This window comes from Bison bison, unplaced genomic scaffold (genome assembly GCF_000754665.1).
Source record: "Bison bison bison isolate TAMUID 2011002044 unplaced genomic scaffold, Bison_UMD1.0 scf7180017864469, whole genome shotgun sequence".
NCBI lineage: Eukaryota > Metazoa > Chordata > Mammalia > Artiodactyla > Bovidae > Bison > Bison bison.
The window spans coordinates 7,112,852-7,134,184 of record NW_011495030.1 but is presented as its reverse complement, the minus strand read 5'-3'; the positions used below and the strand labels follow the sequence as shown (position 1 = coordinate 7,134,184).

Here is a 21,333-nt window from a genome sequence, read left to right as displayed (position 1 = left end):
ATAGTTTGTTCTTCCGTCTTCAATCTGAAGATCATTGTCTCTTGCACAGAAGACTGGCAGAACAGGAACGCAATGGTCCTGCTTCCTCTTTGTCGTCTGTTATCACCATCTGTCTCAAGCAGAGGGCCTACCTCTTCCTGTTTGTTCCTCTTGCTCATTAGTATAACTTTTAAAATTCTCCTCTTTTCCCCTTATTATATTATACAAACTTTAGCACCCTGAGAGTTTATGCTTTAATTTATTCTTAAAGACATGTCTAGGTAGTTTATGGCAGAAAGTAAAGAAGAACTAAAGAGCCTCTTGATGAAAGTGAAAGAGGAAAGTGAAAAAGTTGGCTTAAAGCTCAACATTCAGAAAACTAAGATCATGGCATCCTGTCCCATCACTTCATGGCAAATAGATGAGAAAACAGTGGAAACAGTGGCTGACTTTGTTTTTCTGGGCTCCAAAATCACTGCAGATGGTGATTGCAGCCATGAAATTAAAAGATGCTTACTCCTTGGAAGGAAAGTTATGACCAACCTAGACAACACATTAAAAAGCAGAGACATTACTTTGCCAACAAAGGTCCGTCTAGTCAAGGCTATGGTTTTTTCAGTGGTCATGTATGGATGCGAGAGTTGGACTATAATGAAAGCTGAGCACAGAAGAATTGATGCTTTTGAACTGTGGTGTTAGAGAAGACTCTTGTGAGTCCCTTGGACTGCAAGGAGATCCAACCAGTCCATCCTAAAGGAGATCAGTCCTGGGTGTTCATTGGAAGGACTGATGTTGAAGCTGAAACTCCAATACTTTGGCTGCCTGATGCGAAGAACTGACTCATTTGGAAAGACCGTGATGCTAGGAAAGATTGAGGTCAGGAGGAGAAGGGGCGACAGAGGATGAGATGGTTGGATGGCATCATCGACTCAATGGACATGGGTTTGGGTGGACTCTGGGAGTTGGTGATGGACAGGGAGGCCTGGCGTGCTGCAGTTCATGGGGTCGCAAAGAGTTGGACACAACTGAGCAACTGAACTGAAGTAGTTTAAATTCACCACTGGTGACCCCAAAAGCTCTTTATGCTTTTTGTTTGTCTTTTCAAAATATAAGCTCCAATATTGCCAATGTAAAATGACATTTGAAGTAGTTTCTCCAAAAAATATCTTTTAAGGTTCAAATTAAAAGCAAACACTCACACAATGTGTGACCCTGGAAAAGTTTAAGGTCCTACCATTTTTAAATGACCTGACACTCATATCTGAGTTTTAAATGAATTCAGAAAGTCAATTGTTAAGAAAATACGAGATGAGTAGGTGATGTAGAAGAAGTTATAGTTATGCCAACGGTAGTAACTGGACAGTATCAGGACATATTGAAACTAATACCAACAGTACTACTGATGGATTGTATATAGGCTATAAGAGAAAGAAGAATCAAGAATTACAAAACCTATAATTTTTTTTGTTTGAGCAATTAGGTAGATGATAAATCTGCTTAGTGAAAGGTGGAAGATTTTGCAGCAGCAAATTTGGAAGGGGTATTAATAATTCTATTTGGTCACGTTTAAGTTTTCTATTAGATCCAAATTGAAATGTTAAGTAGAATATAGGAATTTGGAGTTCTAAAAAGAGGACTAAGCTGGAGGTATAAATTTGAGTTGTCTGCTGAAGATGAAATTTAAAGCCCTGAGACTGCTTGAAATTACTCAGATGAGATCACTGAGGTGAGAAGAGAGTAGAAGAGAAAGCCTTTGGTCACCAAAACATTTAGAGGTCTAGGGGAAGAGGGAAAGGAGTTTGAGATGAGGCAAAGAGACAAAAGAAAAGCCAAGGAAGCATGATATTCTGGAAATCAAGTGAGGGATGTGTATCAGGAAGTGGGAATAGTGCATGGTTTCAAATGTTAAGAGCTCAAGCAAGATGATCTTAGAGAAGTGAATATTAGCTTTATAGCAAGATGAGGTCATTGATGATATAAGGTCCATTTTTTTTTAGAGAAGTCAGAGAAATATCCAATTAGAATGATTTGAAGAGAAAATCAGAAGTGAAAAGGTAGAGAAAAGCATAGACAATGCTCTATTTTTATGAAGGAGAACAGAGATACGGAGAGTAGCAGGAATAGGGTGTGGAATCAAAGGGAAGCTTTTGTTTGTTTGCTTTTTTGGTTTGTTTCAATCATCTTAAAGGATGCATCAGTTTGGATGGGAAGGATCCAGTGGAGACTATATTAATAATACAGTTGAGAAAGAAAAAATGGCAGTAAAAAAAAAAAGTTTCCTTTTAAAAATAAAGGTAAGTTTTCCACCATCTTTCCATGCTGCCATAATGGTGCACATCAATGTCCTGGCTAATGCTCTCAAGAGTATCAACAATGCCAATAAGAGAGGCAAAGCCAGGTGCTTATCAGGCCGTGCTCCAAAGTCATCCTCAGGTCTCTAACTGTGATAATGAAGCATGGTTACATTGGTGAATGTGAAATCATTGATGGTCACAGGGCTGGGGAAATTGTGAACCTCTCAGGCAGGCTAAGTAAGTGTGGAGCGATCAGCCCCAGATTTGATGTGCAACTCAAAGATCTAGAAGAATGGCGGAATAACCTGCGCCGTCCCATCAGTTTGGTTTCATCGTACTGACAACCTCAGCCGGCATCACGGACCATGAAGAAGCAAGACGAAAACACATAGGAGGGAAAATCCTTGGATTCTTTTTCTAGGGATGTAATACATACAAATAAAATGCCTCAGAGGAAAGAATAAATAAAGGTAAGTGAGTTAAGATAGGAGCAGTGCCTTTTCTATTATAACTAGAGGGGAGGCTAATATGTGTATACAGATACAAGTAGATTGACCATCTGGTGGAAAGATGAGGCAGTTCTTACTGGAGTGGAGTATTTTTGTATAAAATATACAGACTTATTAGCTTAGATCATGCAGGGAAGAGAATATAAGAGAATTGAAACCATCCACTGCAATAATGGAAAAGTCAAACTCGAGTAGGTTTGTCAGTGTCAAATGACCATTCATAGGGTATGGTCATGGATTTGAAATGACTCTGGTCCGTACTGCTGTGATTCTCTCCATTAATACTGAGATACTGTAAACAAATGTAGAGAGAGATATTTGTATAAGGAAAGTTAGGATTTTTTTTTCTGGTTATATACAAAAGAGATAAGCAACTAATTAATGGTACTTATAAGGAGATAGTTATAAAACTGGACAATAGAATCCAGACCTGATAACAAGAGAAGTAAAAGAATTGAATGTGGTCAGTATATTCATTCTTTTACTTGATTTGGACTTATTTTGTTCTTTTGGGGGAATTTATTGAGATAGAAGCTTATATTGCTGGTTTAAGACCTTCCTTCCTTTCTATAAGTTTCCCTCTCAACACTGCTTTAGCTGCATTCCACATTTTATATAATGTGTTTTCATTTTTATTTCCTTTTATGAATTTTAAAATTTCCTTTGAGACTTTATGATCCACTGTTTAGAAGTGTATCCCTTAATTCCCAAGTGTTTGGAGATTTTCCTCATCTTTCTGTTACTAATTTCTAGTTTCATTTCTGTCAGAGAACATACTTTCTATGATTTCAATTATTTTTAAATTGATTAAGGTTTGTTTTATGCTCAAGATATTATATACTTGGTAAATGTTCCATGGTGCTTAAAAAATGTATATTCTGTTCTTGTTGGGTGAAATGTTCTATATACATCAATTTTCTGTTGGTTAACTGTGTTGTTCAGATCAGTTCTAGGCACTTTCACTATAACATCTTTGCCACAAGCATTTTTGTTATTTTCAGATATTTCCATTGCATAACTAATTGGCCATAAGACAGTTTTATGATAAAAGATAAAATAATGAAAAATAAAAGAGAAATTTAAAAGTACATGATGACTCATGAGAAACAAATAACAAAATTAAAAAGGCTTCATTACAAAATATGAAACATTTGAACACATTTAAGATGTATGTAGGTTCATGGCAATACTGCACGAAGAATTGATTTTGTATTCTGAGTTGCACCTAAGCCATTGTTTTCCAAGTCTTTCATCCATAGTATTTTATACATTTTTTTGGTTTGCTGATACCTCTCCTCATTCGGCATCACACTTTTCTTTTTCCTGAAAATGTCTTCCTTCATTAAGAGGGATGTTGGTTTCCAAATGCTAAGATGCATATTTGTACCTGACCTTTGTGTTACATTGTGAAAACTTGTACAGTGTTGTTTGTTCTTGGCATATTGTCACATGTCTGTTGACAGACTCTCCTAAGTTCCATAGGAAATGTGGGTTCAACTCCATGCCTTTGAGGCCCTCCGCCTCTTTCTCCTCCAATGCAGTGACTTTGAAAATAAGAAACCAACTCTTGTGGCAAATCATCATCTGTCAGCTCAATAAAACCATCAATAACATAGCTCACTGAAACCAAAATGTCAAACCAAAAACTGTCAGCCAGTTATATTTCATAGCAAAACGCCTTACGGCCAATTAGTTATGTGGCCAGAATGTCTGCAGCAAAAATGCTCACAACAAAAATGTTTGCTGCAAAGACGCTTGCCGCAGAAATACAAGACAGGTTCAGATCGTCTATGTCCTTGATGATTTCTTATTAGTTCTATTGCTTGCTAAGGGGAGGCATTAAAGACCAACCAATAATGGTAAATTTGTCTATTTCTCTTTTCAACTGTATTCATTTCTGCTTTGTGTATTTCTGAGGTTCTCCTGTGGGGTGCACACACATCAGGATTGTTATGTCTACCTGGTGGATTGATTCTCTTATCACTATGTAATATGCCTCTTTGCCTCTAGTAACACTGATTGCTCTTAAGTCCACTTAATCTCATATTAATAGAGCCACTCCTGCTTTTTTAAAATTTAGCCTGTGCGTGGTGTACTTTTCTATCCTTTTACTTTCAGCCTATCTTGTGGAATTTTAAGTGAATTTCTTATAAATAGCATATAGTTGGGTTGTGTTTTTAATGTACTTTTAATTGTTGTAGTTAGACTCTTGCACTTAAAGTAACTGTTGATATATTAAAACTTAGATTTGCCTTTTATTGTTTGTTTTCTCTGGTTCTTATTTCTCTGTTTCTCTTTTCTTGCCTTCCTGCAGGTTATTGAAACATTTTTAGAATTCTGTATTGATATATTTATAGTTTTTTTAGTGTGTCTCTTTGTATAGTTTTCATAGTAGTTGCTCTGGGCATTATAAAATACATATAGGACTTATAGCAGTTTACTGATATTAACATTTTATTACTTCAGTGAAATATTGAATCCCTTTTTTCCATTTATTTTTCTTTACCTTCCCCACTTCTAGCATTGTCTTGGCTATAAGACGGCATTAAAATATTTGTTTCAGTCATCAAATATGATTTCCAAAACTCATTTTTTGGAGAAAGGATAGTCTTTTGCATGTACCCATATTTCTGTTCTTTGCATTTTTTCCCTTGATGTTCAAAAAGGATTCATCATTTACTTTCTGTTTGAAGAAAATTCTTTTGCATTCTTGAAGGGTAGATGTGCTAGCATCAAATTCTTTTAGTTTTCTTTTATCTGGTTATGTTTTCATTGCCTCTTTATTACTGAAGGATAGATTTCCCAGATATAAAATTTGATAATGACAACTATTTTCTTTACTCATTTGAAAATGTTGTGGCATATCCTTCTGGCCACCATGGTTTCCAAAAGAAATCCATTGTCATTCAAAGTAGTGTTTCCTGTAGCTAATGTGTTAGTTCACTCTGACTGCTTTCAAGATTTTTTTCAATATTTTTAGTTTTTGAAAGTTTATGTCTTAGCATGGATTTTTTTTTTAGTTTATATTATTTGAATTTTTCACAACTTCTTTATTCTATAGTTTTAGACCTTTTCTTCTTTTCTGTTTTTTTTAACCAATTAAAAAATTTATCAACCATTATTTATTCAAATGCTCTTTTAGCACTCTCTCCTTTCTTCTCTGCTTCTGTTAGTGTTAGTGTTCAACTCTTTGTGACCCCATGGACTGAAAGCCACCAGGCTCCCCTCTCCATGGGATTTTCCAGGTAAGAATACTGGAGTGGGTTGCCATTCCCTTCTTTAGAGGATCTTCCCGACCCAAGGATCAAACCCAGGTCTCCTGCATTGCAGGCAGATTCTTTACCATGAGTCATGAGGGAACCCAGTAATACAAATGCTAGATTTTTTGTTATTGCCAAAATTTCTGTAAGTCTCTGTTCAGTTTTTTTTCCCCAGTCTGTTTTTCCTCCTTTGTTCAGAATGAGTAAATTCTATTGATCTTTCCTCAAGTTCACTGATTTAATATGTCACCTCTACTCTGCAACTTTGCCCTCAAGCAATTTTTTATTTCTAACATTGTATTTCAGTTCTCTATTTTCCATGTCATTCTTTTTTATAACTTCTATTTCTCTTCTGTAATTTTATGTCACTTCATTTGTTTCAACAAAATTTGTAATTGTTTATTAAAGCATTTCTAATATGACTGCTTTAAAATTCTTGTTATTATAGAGTAATTTCTATATTTGATTTATCTTGGTTTTGTCAATTTTGCTTTTTGTTCAAGTTGTGATTTTCCTCATTCTTGATATATAACAGGTGATCTTAAAAAAAAAAATAAAACTATATCCTGGACATTTTGGCTACTAGAGTCTGGGTCCTATTAAATCTTTTCTTTTATGACAATTCTAATGACAGTTTAGTTTTGAGAGCTCTTGTAATACTGTTTTCATTTGCCTGGTTCATCTGATGCTGAGAGGGCTCCCAAAGGTCCGTGGTAGTGCTGCCTGAAGGGATAGAAATTTCTCCAGGCCAGGTTAACTCGTGTCTCCACGTAGAGGAAAGGAATCTCTGAGTCACAGAGCAAAAGCTTTCTAGACTAGGTAGCCAATTGTGCAGGATTCTCCTCCCTGGTGCTACCCAACCACCTGGTTTTTAAGAAAGTGCCATGTGTGTTATTCAAGCCAAAAGCCTGGATATCATCTATGATTCTTCCCTCTGTCAACCGGAAGTGAATTTACTGAGAATCAGTGAAGCTTAAGTTCTAGTGCTCCCCACTTGTAACAGCCCTATCAAAGACCTTGAAACCCAAAAGTGTTTACATGGTCACATATTTTTATAAAATGTTCAAAAGTAGCATATTTTAACTTAAGCTAATTAAAACTATGCCTTTCCCCCACCCTGACTTCCCCTTAATCACATTCTCCTCATGTCATCACCTCATGTACTTTTGAGATCTAGCTGCAATAAAAAGTTGTGTTAGGGATACATTTAGTTTGGATTTGTTGAGATAAGCTTTTTTTTTAATCTACAGACACTTCTGTATACAGTTATTGCTAGACATTCTTGCATGGAGTGGCTTTAGGAAAGTTCCTAACCACTCACTTCACTGACTTACCCAGCTTAGTGACATGAGATTCAGGACCTACAGTTATCTTACAATAAGAGCACTATCTGTCTCACTCAGAAGTATTGTGTAGAGAGAAGAAATATTTGAAATTTGGGGATCCAGAAATTATCCTGTGGATAATTCTTCTAGTCATTAGACTTGTAATATTTAGCATTCATTTGGCTGATAATTAGAGCATTTATTTAGCTGAATATTGAAATATTTGAGACATAATGGTGCCTAGTCAAAATATAAGTTCTCCCTTGCCACAAAAATGTAACATATATGATTATAAATAATTCATATTTTTTATATAGAAACTGAATGAAATTGAATTATCAGAATTTTTCACATAGACCACAAGCTTAAAGCTGTACTACATATAGTAAGTACATCTATATGTGATTTTGTGTTTTATATATCCCAATTTGCCATAATAAAGAAAACAACAGTTGATCAACTAGCTAGAACAGACTAACTTATCTTTCTTTTCCTTATTTATGATATTATCTTACAAAATCATTGTCTTATAACAGGTGATATCAAAGAGTTCACAGCCAAAGTGTCTCAAGCAGTTGATTGATTAAAATTAGTATCTCATTATTACTTTTTCTTAGACTTGGTAATGTTTATAGTTTTTGCAGCTTTTTAAAATCTGTAATGTGTTTTGGCTTCTTTTCTCATTCTAAAGAAATACTCATTTTGTATCTAATTTGGAATGAGTAGTTTTGTATTTTTTCTTAAAAATGATCCCATAATACTTGGGTCAAATTCTACTATCTTCCCACTTTTAAATCCACATCCACTCTGTCTAGGAGTCCAGGTATTCCTACCTTAGTTCAGTTCAGTTCATTTCAGTTGCTCAGTCGTGTCCAACTCTTTGCAATCCCATGAATTGCAGCACGCCAGGCCTCCCTGTCCATCACCAACTTGCAGTGTTCACTCAAACTCATGTCCATCGAGTTGGTGATGCCATCCAGCCATTTCATCCTCTGTCGTCCCCTTCTCCTCTTTCTCCTAATCCCTCCCAGCATCAGAGTCTTTTCCAATGAGTCAACTCTTCTCATGAGGTGGCCAAAGTATTGGAGTTTCAGCTTTAGCATCAGTCCTTCCAATGAACACCCAAGACTGATCTCCTTTAGAATGGACTAGTTGGGTCTCCTTGCAATCCAAGGGACACTCAAGTGTCTTCTCCAACACCACAATTCAAAAGCATTAATTCTTCGGTGCTCAGCTTTCTTCACAGTCCAACTCTCACATCCATACATGACTGGAAATACCATAGCCTTGACTAGACGGACCTTTGTTGGCAGAGTAACGTCTCTGCTTTTGAATATGCTATCTAGGTTGGTCATAACTTTCCTTCCAAGGAGTAAGCGTCTTTTAATTTCATGGCTGCAGTCACCATCTGCAGTGATTTTGGAGCCCAGAAAAATAAAGTCTGACACTGTTTCCACTGTTTCCCCATCTATTTGCCATGAAGTGATGGGACCAGATGCCGTGATCTTAGTTTTCTGAATGTTGAGCTTTAAGCCAACTTTTTCACTCTCCTCTCTCACTTTCAAGAGGCTTTTGAGTTCCTCTTCACTTTCTGCCATAAGGGTGGTGTCATCTGCATATCTGAGGTTATTGACATTTATCCCAGCAATCTTGATTCCAACTTGTGCTTCTTCCAGCCCAGCGTTTCTCATGATGTACTCTGCATAGAAGTTAAATAAGCAGGGTGACAATATACAGCCTTGACATACTCCTTTTCCTATTTGGAACCAGTCTGTTGTTCCATGTCCAGTTCTAACTATGCTTCCTGACCTGCATACAAATTTCTCAAGAGGCAGGTCAGGTGGTCTGGTATTCCCATCTTTTTGAGAATTTTCCACAGTTTATTGTGATCCACACAGTCAAAGGCTTTGGCATAGTCAATAAAGCAGAAATAGATGTTTTTCTGGAAGGTATATATTAATGTTAACTCTGTCTGCTTCTCCCCACCACTACGACTTCCGTTTGTAAATATTCTCACCTTGCATCTGACCAACAGCGCTAGCTTCTCTTTCTTGGGCAGAAATATCTTAATTTAGTGTAGCCAAATCTACTGCTTCTTCTGTTTGTTTTTAAGACTTTACTGTCTTGCTTTCTCCATTCCAAGGAGAAAAGTCTCTTAATTTTTCTTTTTGTCTTGTAATTGTTTTACACTTATATCTTTAGCCATTGTAGAGTACTTTTATATTCTTCTAAATAACTAACCAGGAAGGCTGACATCTTTTTAGAAAGAAAAGTTTTTTGTCCTAAATCAAAATACGAACTTTATCATTTATTATGTTCATTTTAGATTTTGTTTTATACCAGGTATCTATTTGTCTTATTAGTATGGTAGTACATGGAGCTTTTATTACAGTATATTTGGAGCACTTTTAATATCTGATTGAGTATGTCCTTGATATCTCTTTTAATGAAAAGTTATTATACATTCTTTTTTCCATATGAATTTTTGACCAATCAAAAAAATTATGCTAAGATTCTGATTAGAACTGCAATAAATGTATGTATTATTAATAAATAGGAAGTTCTGTCTCTTCAATTTCAGATCTTGTTTTATGTCCTTCAATAAACTGTTATCATTTGCTTCATTTAGATATAATTATTGTCTTCTTAGATTTATTTTGGTAATTTTTATTTTCTATTGTGCTTATGAATGGGATGTTTCCTGTTTCAGTTTCTAATTACATAATATTCATAGAAAGAAAAGCTATTAATTTTGCATCTGGCTACTCACATTACCAAATTCTCTTATTAATGCTCACAGATAGTTTGCAGAATATCTTCTATTTTCTAAATATAAAGTCATATCAACTGGAAATACAGTACTATCTTTTCATTCTTGTTTTTTACACTGCTTCTTTATTTTTTAGCCTTATCAGTCTCCAAAATGTGTTGCATATTAGTGATAATAGCAGAAATCCCTATTATGTTACTGATTTTATTTTTTTTTTAATTTTTTTGAATGTTAAATTTTTTTTTTAACTTTGCAATATTGTATTGGTTTTGCCATATATCACTGTATATAATGTGGTTGTTGGGTTTAGGGAAAGCTTATTAAAAAATCTTATTTAGTAGGTGGTGCTGTAGACTGAATTATGTCACCTCGTAATTCATATGTTACACATATGTAACTCCTTATGTGACTTTATTGCAGATAGAGACTTTGTAGTGTTTAAGGATACATGAGATCAGAAGGGTAGATCCCTGTCTGCTGGAACTGGTGCCTTATAAGAAAACGAAGGAACACTGAAGCTGGCTCTCTCTCTTTCTGCTGTGTGAGGACACAGTGAGAAGTTAGCCATCTGCTAGCTAGGAAGACAGACCTTATCAGAACCCAACTATACTCATACCCTGATTTCAGACTTCCCTCCTCTAGAAGTGTGGGAAAATAAATTCCTCTTGTTTAAAGCCTCTCAGTCTATGGTGTTTATTTTGTCAGCTAAGTCTGACTTAACATAGATAGTTTTCCCCTTTTCTCTCCTAATTGAGAATTTATTGGTGTAAATGCAACCTTATGAAGCCATAAGATATGATAAACATAGTCATGACATTGTCCTCTAGACCAGCAGTTCTCAACTTAAGTGATTTGTATCTTTCAGGACATTTAGCAATGTCTAGAGATGTTTTTGGTTGTCACAACTAAGAGAGTATTGTATGCTGCTGGTGTCAAGCAGGCAAAAACCACGGATGCTGCCAAATATCTTATAATGGTAGAGAGTGCCGCACAACAAAGATTTATCTGGTTCAAAATGTCAACAGTGACAAGGTTGAAAGACTTTGCCTAGCCAAGCGCCTAAAAACTCCTGTATCCTAGAGGGAGAGAAAAGGAATAAAGTTTCTCAAAACTACCTATGAAATGCCTCATTGCCTGAGACACAGAGGTGCCAGGCTGGGGGAGGTGAAGCAATGATCCTCAGAGCACTGGTAATTGGTGGAGCAGGACTGCTCACTCGGCTGGCTCTAGAAGTAGAGGTCAGTAGTAGGTTTTGGTATCAGGCTGCAGGCCAGTGATGCTGAAGGTCTCCATGCCTGTTATCACTGGCACGTGTCCTTCAGGTAGAACACAGGCTGGGCAGGCAGAGAACTGGTTTTTTTTTAGTAGCGCATGAACTGGCCCATACCATATCCTCCTCTGGCTGCCAAGACCTGCTATAGAGCTTTCTCTTACTCCTAATTTGACTTAGAATTTTTCTTATAAATGACTAATGAACTTTATCAAATACCTCTATGGCAATCATTGACAGAATCACATGGTTTTTCTCTTGTAATGTTTGGTATGTTCAATCATCTTGATAGATATCTTCATTTCAAAACGTAAAACATACAAATTCTTTTAAATTGCATTGGATTTTTTTACTAAGGCTATTCTAACTTTATTTGAAAAGTTTTCATGTTTTTTCTACAGTCTAGAGTTGGTGGACTAAAAAAAATATGTATGTATATATATTCACTAGTGTTAGAAAGAATTCATGTCTAAAACCATCTGTGTGTCTTTTAAATTATCAATTTTTAACCTTTGTGATTTATTTTGTAGCCAGTTTTGAAACAATTTTGGTCTTGTACCAATTTTGGTCATTTCTGTCTTTTAATAGTTTATTGATTTGCCTAGCTTCTTCTGGTTTATACTCTAGTAGTCAGAGTAATCTTTTCAAAACCAAAGTTAAATCATGTCACTGTTTTGTTTAAAACTCTACTCAGTAAATACCATAAAACAAAATTTGAACTCTTTACTGTGCTTTCAAGGCTCCTAATGATTTTAGGTCTTATCCATTACAACTCTTTCTTGTGGTACTCTTTCCTTTACCATTTCATTTCACACATAGTAATGGACTGCCTGCTTCTCAAATATAGGACTCTCTTTCTTCAGGGTCCTTTTTATGGGCTTTCCCCTTTGCCTGGAAAGTTCTCCATGCCTTCCATATTTCATATCAGTTTTTACCTTTCTTTCTTCCTAATTCAGTTTTTTAATTTACCACATCAGAGGCATTTCCTGGCCACCTCATCCAAGTATATTTCCTCTCACCCCAAGACCCACCCTGTTACCCAAAGTAGGCAGAGATTTTCTCTTTTCCAGCAGTCACAAAGACTCAAAGTCAGCAGCCACCCAAATAGTGGGTTGGCCCAAAATTTCATTCAGGTTTCCATACTATGTTTATGGAAAACTTTAACGAACTTTTTGGCCAACCCAATACATTTTCCTCCCAAGGGAAAACTCATATATTGTGTTGGTCACTAAGAGAATTATCTCCCCACTTTTCTACCTTATTTTGTAAGCACCTCATGGTTTCAGAGCCCAAAGGTTATAACAGAATCCCAAATGAATTTGTTTAAAATAATTTCTGCCACTGAGAACTTTTAATTCCTTTTGACTCTGTAGACAAACATTTGTATGCAATCACATATGAATGCCAGGAATAATTTAGAATTGTAGCCATTTAGGAATTTATATGTGTACAAGAACACTAATGTTCAGAAAAAGGGGAAGGGAGAAATTACATTTTTGATCAAGGTATCAACTACTTTTTATAAAAAAAAAAATAGTATCTCCAAATGGCTTGCTGAGAAATACTATTTGGCAAGATATTTCTCAATCTGGCTTATGTTGCCTGTTGTAATTTTACTAAGCCTAACATTTTAACGTTTTTGAATGTATTCCCAAAGATCTTTAATGATCGATGAATCTTTAAAAAATCAGTCAATAAATATGTAACAAAAATGGGCCACTAAAGGAATGCTGAAAATTCACAATATGAACAATGAAGAAATAAGCCCATGTGCTATTACTGAGTAGATACAACTGCTTTGAAAAAGATTTCACTGACCAATTTTAACATGAAATTATTGCCAAATTCAGTTAATGTGTCTCTTTTCCCACCATATAAACTTTTTGAAAATAGAACCCACCCTGAATAGGAAATTTTCCAAGGAATAGGAAATATCAAAACCCAAAAGTAAGTGAATACAAGATAGGCCAGTTCATATTCATGGACATTCTGTATTGGTGTGGATAGCATCTGCTAGCATGTACCAACTAAATATTAACATTTTCCTGTTTTCTGGATATAAGTGGTCCAGACTTTGAATGTAGATTCCTTTTATTGTCACCTCAGACTGGGCAATATTCTTGCTTTTAAAATGCTGAAATTCGCTTCTCAGTGAACTTCAAAAGAGGGAGAGCCACCCTACAGCAGATGCTCTCCTGCTAACTCAGAATCATTCATGGGAGTTGTCAATTTGTTCTTCCAAAAATATCGAGCACGATGAGAAGAAAGCAAATGTTTTTGCTATCAAGACATAGACATTTGGTCAGAGCAATAAAATAGCCTCCAATGCCAAAAAGTAATAAAGAAAATGTGGAATGAGTAACTTCCAAAAGTTATGGAAATAATTTGACTGTGTCTTACTACATGATAAAAACTGACACGATTCCTAACTACCCACAGATGGAAGCACTCCTCACACCACGTGTTCAAGCAAAGTCATCCTTACAGGCCTTACAACTGTGGTGCAGCCAGGAATTTTGTCTGTTTCAAAACCATTATGTATGTATATAAAATGTGTATCCATGTGTGGTTAATTTCTAATGGTGGTGATTAGTTTGCTTAAAGCCAATACAAATTCTCTTATAGCAAATGTTACATATTTAAAAGATGACTTCATAGGGCCTCAGGGGGGATCTATGAATATAATTGTTTCTAATCTAGTTGTAGTTCCCTGGGCTATATAGGTAAAGGGATAAAACGCACATTTTACACTCAATTAACAGTGTATATCAAATAGGCATTCACAATCTGCTTCTGCCACACAATCAACCCTTATTTTCTTTGCTGAAAATGGGAATTAGTACAGTTACAGAAGATACGGATAGAAACCCCACAGAATGCAAATTCAGTTTTTATTTACATAAAACCTCATTGGTGTGAAAAGTATTATGATCAACTGGTTTAAAGAGGATTGGAGAAGCTGGGAAGAAAAGAGGGAAAAAACTATTTCTGTAGGCCATGTAGTGTGAGGAAAAGGGGTGGATTTGAGTCCAGGACACCTGGATTTGAATTATGGTTCCTGAATTACGTGTTACATTGAGAGGTTTCTTAATCGAAGTTTCCTGCTTTGTAAAATTGGGATAATAAAACTTCATAGACATATGATAAGAGTTAAAGGAAATAATGAATCCAGAATGGTGACGTGTGGGATACATGGTGGACATTCAGTAAATCAAAGATACTATTATTTATTAAGTGCCTTCTACCTGCTAGGTGCTTTTTATATGTTGTCTCATTTAAACCTTAAATTTGACTCTCTGGTTTTGCTGTAAATTGAAGTTGCCTGGATTAAAAATTATTGGTGACTACCTCTTATTCCCAGACATTCTGAGGTGTGACTATCAGTTTTGAATATTAAAAAGCTCACCAGGTGATTCTAATGTATAGCAAAGTTTAGAAACCACCACCTTACAGCAGTGCAATGAGCTAAGTACTAGCATATCCATTTTCGAGTAAAGAAAATAGAATTGGGGGATTGATTTACTCAAGATCACATAGTCGACCTACTTCATGCATCGAATTTGCACTGGTCATCTATTTTACATTAGGTAATGTACATGTTTCAATGCTACTCTCTCAAATCATCCCACCCTTGCCTTCTCCCACTGAATCCAAAAGTCTGTTTTTCACATCTGTGTCTCTTTTGCTGCCTTGCATGTAGGATCATAGGTACCATCTTTCTAAATTCCATATATATGTGTTAATATAGAGTATTTGTCTTTCTCTTTCTAACTTACTTTATTCTGTATAATAGGCTCCAGTTTCATCCACCTCATTAGAACTGACTCAAATGTGTTCCTTTTCATAGCTGAGTAATATTCCATTGTGTATATATACCACACCCTCCTTCTCCATTCATCTGCCAAAGGACATCTAGGTTGCTTCCATGTCCAAGCTATTGTAAAATAGTGTTGCAATGAACACTGGGATACATGTGTCTCTCTCAGTTCTGGTTTCCTTGGAGTGTATGCCCAGCAGTGGGGTTGCTGGGTTGTAAAGCAGCTCTATTCCCAGTATTTAAGGAATTTCCACACTGTTTTCCATAGTGGCTGTACCAGTTTTCATTCCCACCAACAGTGTAAGAGGGTTCCCTTTTCTCTGTACTCTCTCCAGCATTTGTTGTTTGTAGACTTTTTGGTGATTGACTTTCTGACTGGTGTGAGATGATACCTCATTGTAGTTTTGACTTGCATTTATTTAATAGTGAGTGCTGCTGAGTATGTTTTGTATTTATTAGCCATCTGTATGTCTTCTTTGGAGAAATGTCGGTTTAGGTTTTTTTCCCCACTTTTTGATTGGGTTGTTTGTTTTTCTGGTATTGAACTGCATGAGCTGCTTATATATTCTGGAGATTAATTCTTTGTCAGTTGTTTTGTTTGCTATTATTTTCTCCCATTCTGAGGGCTAGCTTTTCGCCTTGCTTATAGTTTCCTTCATTGTGTAAAAGCTCTGGGAAAACTGAGATAGAGTGGGGAGGGAGGTGTGAGGGGGAATCTGCATAGGGGAGACACATGTATACCTGTGGCAAATTCATGTTGATGTATGGCAAAAAATCATCACAATATTGTAAAGTAATTATACTCCAACTAAAATAAATTAATTTTTTTAAAAATCTCATAGTTAATGATTGGCTATGTGGATATGGGGGAAATGATCTTGATGTATTATTTTATAGTAGTACTGGGTCATCAAAACAAAAAAGAGTTACAAAATAATATGTAGAGTTCAGTGCTAATTTTTTCTTACTTAAAAAGTTAATCATATGTGTAAAAAGACTATAAATATGTTTATCAAATACATTTGTGAAAAATTTGTGGGCAGTAGGGAGAAGATTATGTTTTTTGCATGGTTATGATTCTTCAAGTGTTCAACAAAGAATATTCATCACTATTTTAATGAGAGAAAAAAAGTATAAATGGATCAGAAAACTGAAGAAGTAATAGGCTTATAAGTTCAAGGATGAACATCTTTAATTTGAGGGGCCTGAAGAACATTCAGATGATACCCAAAGGATGGAGGAATGGCATGATTCTGAAGCCTAGAATAGAGGTGTGACTACATATATGATTTTTTTCTTGGAAATATCTGTTAGATCTGAAATTATTGTCAACCTTCCGCCAATAGTAAGGTAATAAGGAATTATAAAATTCTTACTAATATAACATCAGGGTTTGTATCCTTTCCTTTTAATTTCCTCTCCCAACATCTTACCTTAGCCCTGAATAACTCATGACTTGAAAATCTATAACTTTTAAGCTGATCTCTTATATTCTAGGCTATCTTTCAATCTGCTCTGTATAACTCTGCAATAGTACCTATAAAGCTCTAGTAACTCTTCTTAAAGACACAGTTGGCTTCCCATTGTCCACTGAATGAAAATAGAATTTCATAGACAAAAATTCAAGACTTTCTTTAATATAACCCTTGCTGTTGGTTTTTTCACCCTAGTCTCCTAGGAAACCTGATTATTTGCTCAAATACATCTTTTATCTGTCCACTTTACTTCTGCCCTTCACTTGTGCCTCTCTCTGTTCCAAATGCCCCTCTGTAATGCACCTTTTAAAATTCTGCCCATTCTTTGAAGCTCATGGTTGCCCAGGAAAGCTCTGTAATTATCCCCTATTATTCCCTTTGGAAGTGGTCATAGCTCTGTGCAAATTTCACACTCACCTGTATCACTTACATGGCATTTATCCCCCACCTGGAATGTGGTTTACTATTTACAAATCACTTCACAATCTATGCTCATTTAATTCTCATAAACAATACTGGAATAGGTAGACACCAGATCACCATCCATTTCTAGAATTTTGTTCATCTTTAAAAACTGAAACTGCATCTGTTAAAGAATAACACTCTGTTCTCTCCTCTCCCAGCCCCTGGCAATCACCATTTCTATTTGTCTCTACAAATTTGACTACTATATTTATTTCATGTAAGGGGAGTCATACAGTATTTGTCGTTTTGTGACTGGCTTATTTCACTTAGCATAATGTCTTCAAAGTTAATCCATTTTGTAGCAAGTGTCAGAGGTTCCTTCTTTTTTAAGGCTGAATAATATTCCACTGTGTGTGTATACCACATTTTGTTTATCCGTTCGTCTGTCAGTGGTCACTTGGGTTACTTCCAGCTTTTGGATATTGCCATTAATGCTATTATGAATGTGAATGTACAAATATCTGCTTGAGTCCTGGTTTCAATTCTTTTGGATATATACCTAGAGGTGAAATTACTAGATCATATGGTAATTCTGTTTTTAAGTTTTTGAGGAACCACCACACTATTCTTCACACTGGCTGCACCATTTTGTATTCCTACCGTCAGTGCACAGACTTTCCAATTTCTCCACATGCTCACCAACACTTATTATTTTCTGTTTTTTATTTTGACAATAGTCATCCTAGTGGGTATCAAGTGAGTCTCTAGCATTTTGAGGATTAAAAACAGGAGTTAAACCCAGGGGCCAAGGAGGTTATTATAAATAACTGCCTTTTAAGACAGTATATGGTATGCCAGACAGTCAGCCTCAGGTCCAAGAAATGGGAGAAAGTGGCTGATTCAGGGACCATTTGTAGAGCCTATGGCTTCTCTGGGCTCCCCAGGTGGTGCTAGTGATCAGAGGAGCCTGGCAGGCTACAGTCCATGGGATCACAAAGAGTCAGACATGACTGAATGACTTAGCAAGCATGGCTTCTCTAATAGGACAGTTGCTACTCAGCTCCAATAGATTAGAGTTTTTGTATATCTTCATACATTACATAAGATCTTTTGTTCTTTTAAAAGCACTGAGTAATATATTTGAATTTTGAACCCTTGACAAGCCAATAGTCTTTAGGTAACTAGGTTTGAATGTAAGGATGCCAATATAGGATCTCGGGTATGCATAGAAGCCTTCCCACATTTTTGGGTGAGAGTCATACTAGTAGGCAATAGAGAAGAAATTCTGGCTCCATGAAGCAGTGAGTGCTGAAATTCAGTATCTGTGTGCTGTTCAGATATTCAGTCATATCTGACTCTTTGTGACCCCATGAAGCCAGTCAGGCTCCTCTGTCCGTGGGATTTTCCAGGCAAGAATACTGGAGCAGGTTGCCATTTCCTCCTCCAGGGGATCTTCCCGACCCAGGGATCGAACATGTGTCTCCTGCCTTGCAGGTGGATTCATTACCACTGAGCCAACAGGGAAGCCTGAAATTTAGTGACTAGAAGATGGACAGTATGACAGCTGAGCGGAGAAGGCAATGGCACCCCACTCCAGTACTCTTGCCTGGAAAATCCCATGGAGGGAGGAGCCTGGTAAGCTGTAGTCCGCGAAGGGTTGGACACGACTGAGTGACTTCACTTTCGCTTTTCACTTTCCTGCATTGGAGAAGGAAATGGCAACCCACTCCAGTGTTCTTGCCTGGAGAATCCCAGGGATGGGGGAGCATGGTGGGCACACAGAGTCAGATAGGACTGAAGCGACTTAGCAGCGGCAGCAGCATGACAGCTGAGAGCTGATGGCTAAGAGTTCAAATACTTTGGGCTTCTACTTAGCAAGGTATAGAAAGGTCATACTGGGAGTTTGCCTTTCCAAAGAATTTGAAAAGCATATCTTCACCCTGCTTTTGTGTTTTAGACATAACTGCTGGTCAAGGCTACTATTAACATTCTGCTGCAAATGCCCTTTTGTACAAGTCAGCACTAGGGGATAGTGCTGAGAGAGACTAAAATTCTCTCAAGATACAGAGAAGCATGTGGGACCACTGGGAAAGCATTATAGAAGAGGCTGGGTAATGTATGTGTATGTGGGGACCACGACAGTGATCTCCGGTATTTGCCCTTGGGGAAGGACTGTCTCTTATTTAGTTACGTGCAGAACTGTGGAGCAGGGGTTGGTGAAACTTCTCTGCAAAGGGCCAGATGGTAAGCATCTTAGGCTCCATGGGCCAGTTACAGACTCTGTCACATGTTCTTCTTTGTTTTTTAATAATCTCTTAAAAATATAAATAAACTTTCTTAGCTTGCAGGCCACAGAGAACAGTCCATGAGCCAAATTGGATCCACAGGCTGTAGTTTGCCAACCAGGATGTTAAAGGGACATCCGTCACATTGTGTGATCCTTGCTTTTCTAGTACACTGTTATGAGCCATTTGGGAAAGAAATGATTCCTTGCATCTATCACAATTTCTGACATAGTGTCTTGTAAATATTCAGGCTCAACAAATACTGGTAAGTAAATGAATTCATGAATCAGAAGGGAGTTTTCAAGTATTTTCAGCAAAGTGGTGCTATGATGAATCAGTTCTAGGATATAACCTTATTACAGTTTAGAGGTAAAAGGGAGCAGGGACCATTTCCTTTTTCTCTGTACGTAAAAGAGGCTGGAGTGGTTCTGTAGAGACTTGGTGAGAGGCAATGGTAATGGCACCTGTATTTCATGGAAAGAACAAAAATGATAAGCATTGAAAACCCTGTGATAACAATACAGATCTTAGATTTTTTTTTAATGTCCCAAATTCATGGTAGACACAAACATTGGGGAAAGCTGACTTCCACAAAATTAAATGTAGTATGTTTCCAATGAGCACATTGTTGTATATACTGTCTTTGTGAAACATGTGTTTTAAACAGGAATTTTAATGGTGTTCTTGAAAGTGAAAGTGAAACTAAAAGGTGCTCAGTTGTGTCGGGCTCTTTGCAACCCCGTGGACTATACATTCCATGGAATTCTCCAGGCCAGAATACTGGAGTGGGTAGCCTTTCCCTTCTCCAGGGGATCTTCCGAACCAGGGACTGAACCCAGGTCTCCTGCATTGCACGTGGATTCTTTACCAACTGAGCCTCAAGGGAAGCCCATGGTGTTCTTAGCTTTCCAATATAAAATGTAGAACTCCAATAAGGGTTTGAGAGCAGCATTTTATCTCTAGGTCAGTAAAATTATTTCCACTTAATAAATTTCTTTTATTTGGCTTATGCTTGCAGTAGCCTGTACCACTCCCTGGCAGTATGTCATGGAGATAAATTAACATTTTCAGGCTCCTAGGATACCAGTGTTACACTGTCCTCAGCGGGGTGTACTATGTCTTGCAGAGTATACGGGCCTGAGTGTGTTATGAGGGGCCTCAAAAGTGTATATAACCTCAAAATATTTCATTATTTGCACTCAAGAGTGACATTAGGACTATAAAAAATTATTCCTTTGGGTTAAAGCACAAAATCTACCAGAGTATCCTGTTAAATGGAACACTTTAGAAGAGATAATGACATACTAATTAACCCATTATCATTAATTAAGAACCCAGGGAAGATCCATTTTTCAGATCACTAATCCTCCACTGCTCTGCTGAAGGGAAAGCTCTCCGAGCACAAGATTTAATGGTAAAGGAGTTACAATGACCCAGCACCTACAGGGAAGGAACTGGGTAGGGTTGAAATAAGGATGCCAGAAAGTGAAGACAGATGGGAAGTGACTTGGACAAAGTCTCAAGTTTATTTTTTAATGTTTATTATTATTTTTATTAAACTATAGTTTATTTACAATATGAGTTTCAGGTGTACAGCATAGAGAGTCAAGACTTTTGTGGGTGAGGAAGAATAGAAAAGAAAACTGTGCTGAGAGAAGCAAGAACATACAATGTATACAGGTACCTCCTTCACAGTCAACCAGATTCAGCTCTGGTACCATAAGTGCTATGGAACTTTTACTTAGTCTCCTCGGGTACAACTTTTACTTAGTCTCCTCACAAGAGAGACTAGAAATTTCAGAAATAGAAACAAGCTAGTTTCTTAATGGATTCTTAAGAGCTATAAGGACCTATTATAAATATTGCACCGTTCTAGGTATTATTAGAAAGATGAGGAGGGAAAGACACTAACATGTTCTAAGCATATAGTCATTCTTTAGTTAC

At 36.7% G+C, this 21,333-nt stretch overlaps 1 pseudogene; it reads left to right on the top strand.

The window, feature by feature from the left end:
- Positions 1–2,303: 2,303 nt before the first annotated feature.
- LOC105003500 lies at positions 2,304–2,731 on the top strand (annotated as a pseudogene).
- Positions 2,732–21,333: the final 18,602 nt, after the last annotated feature.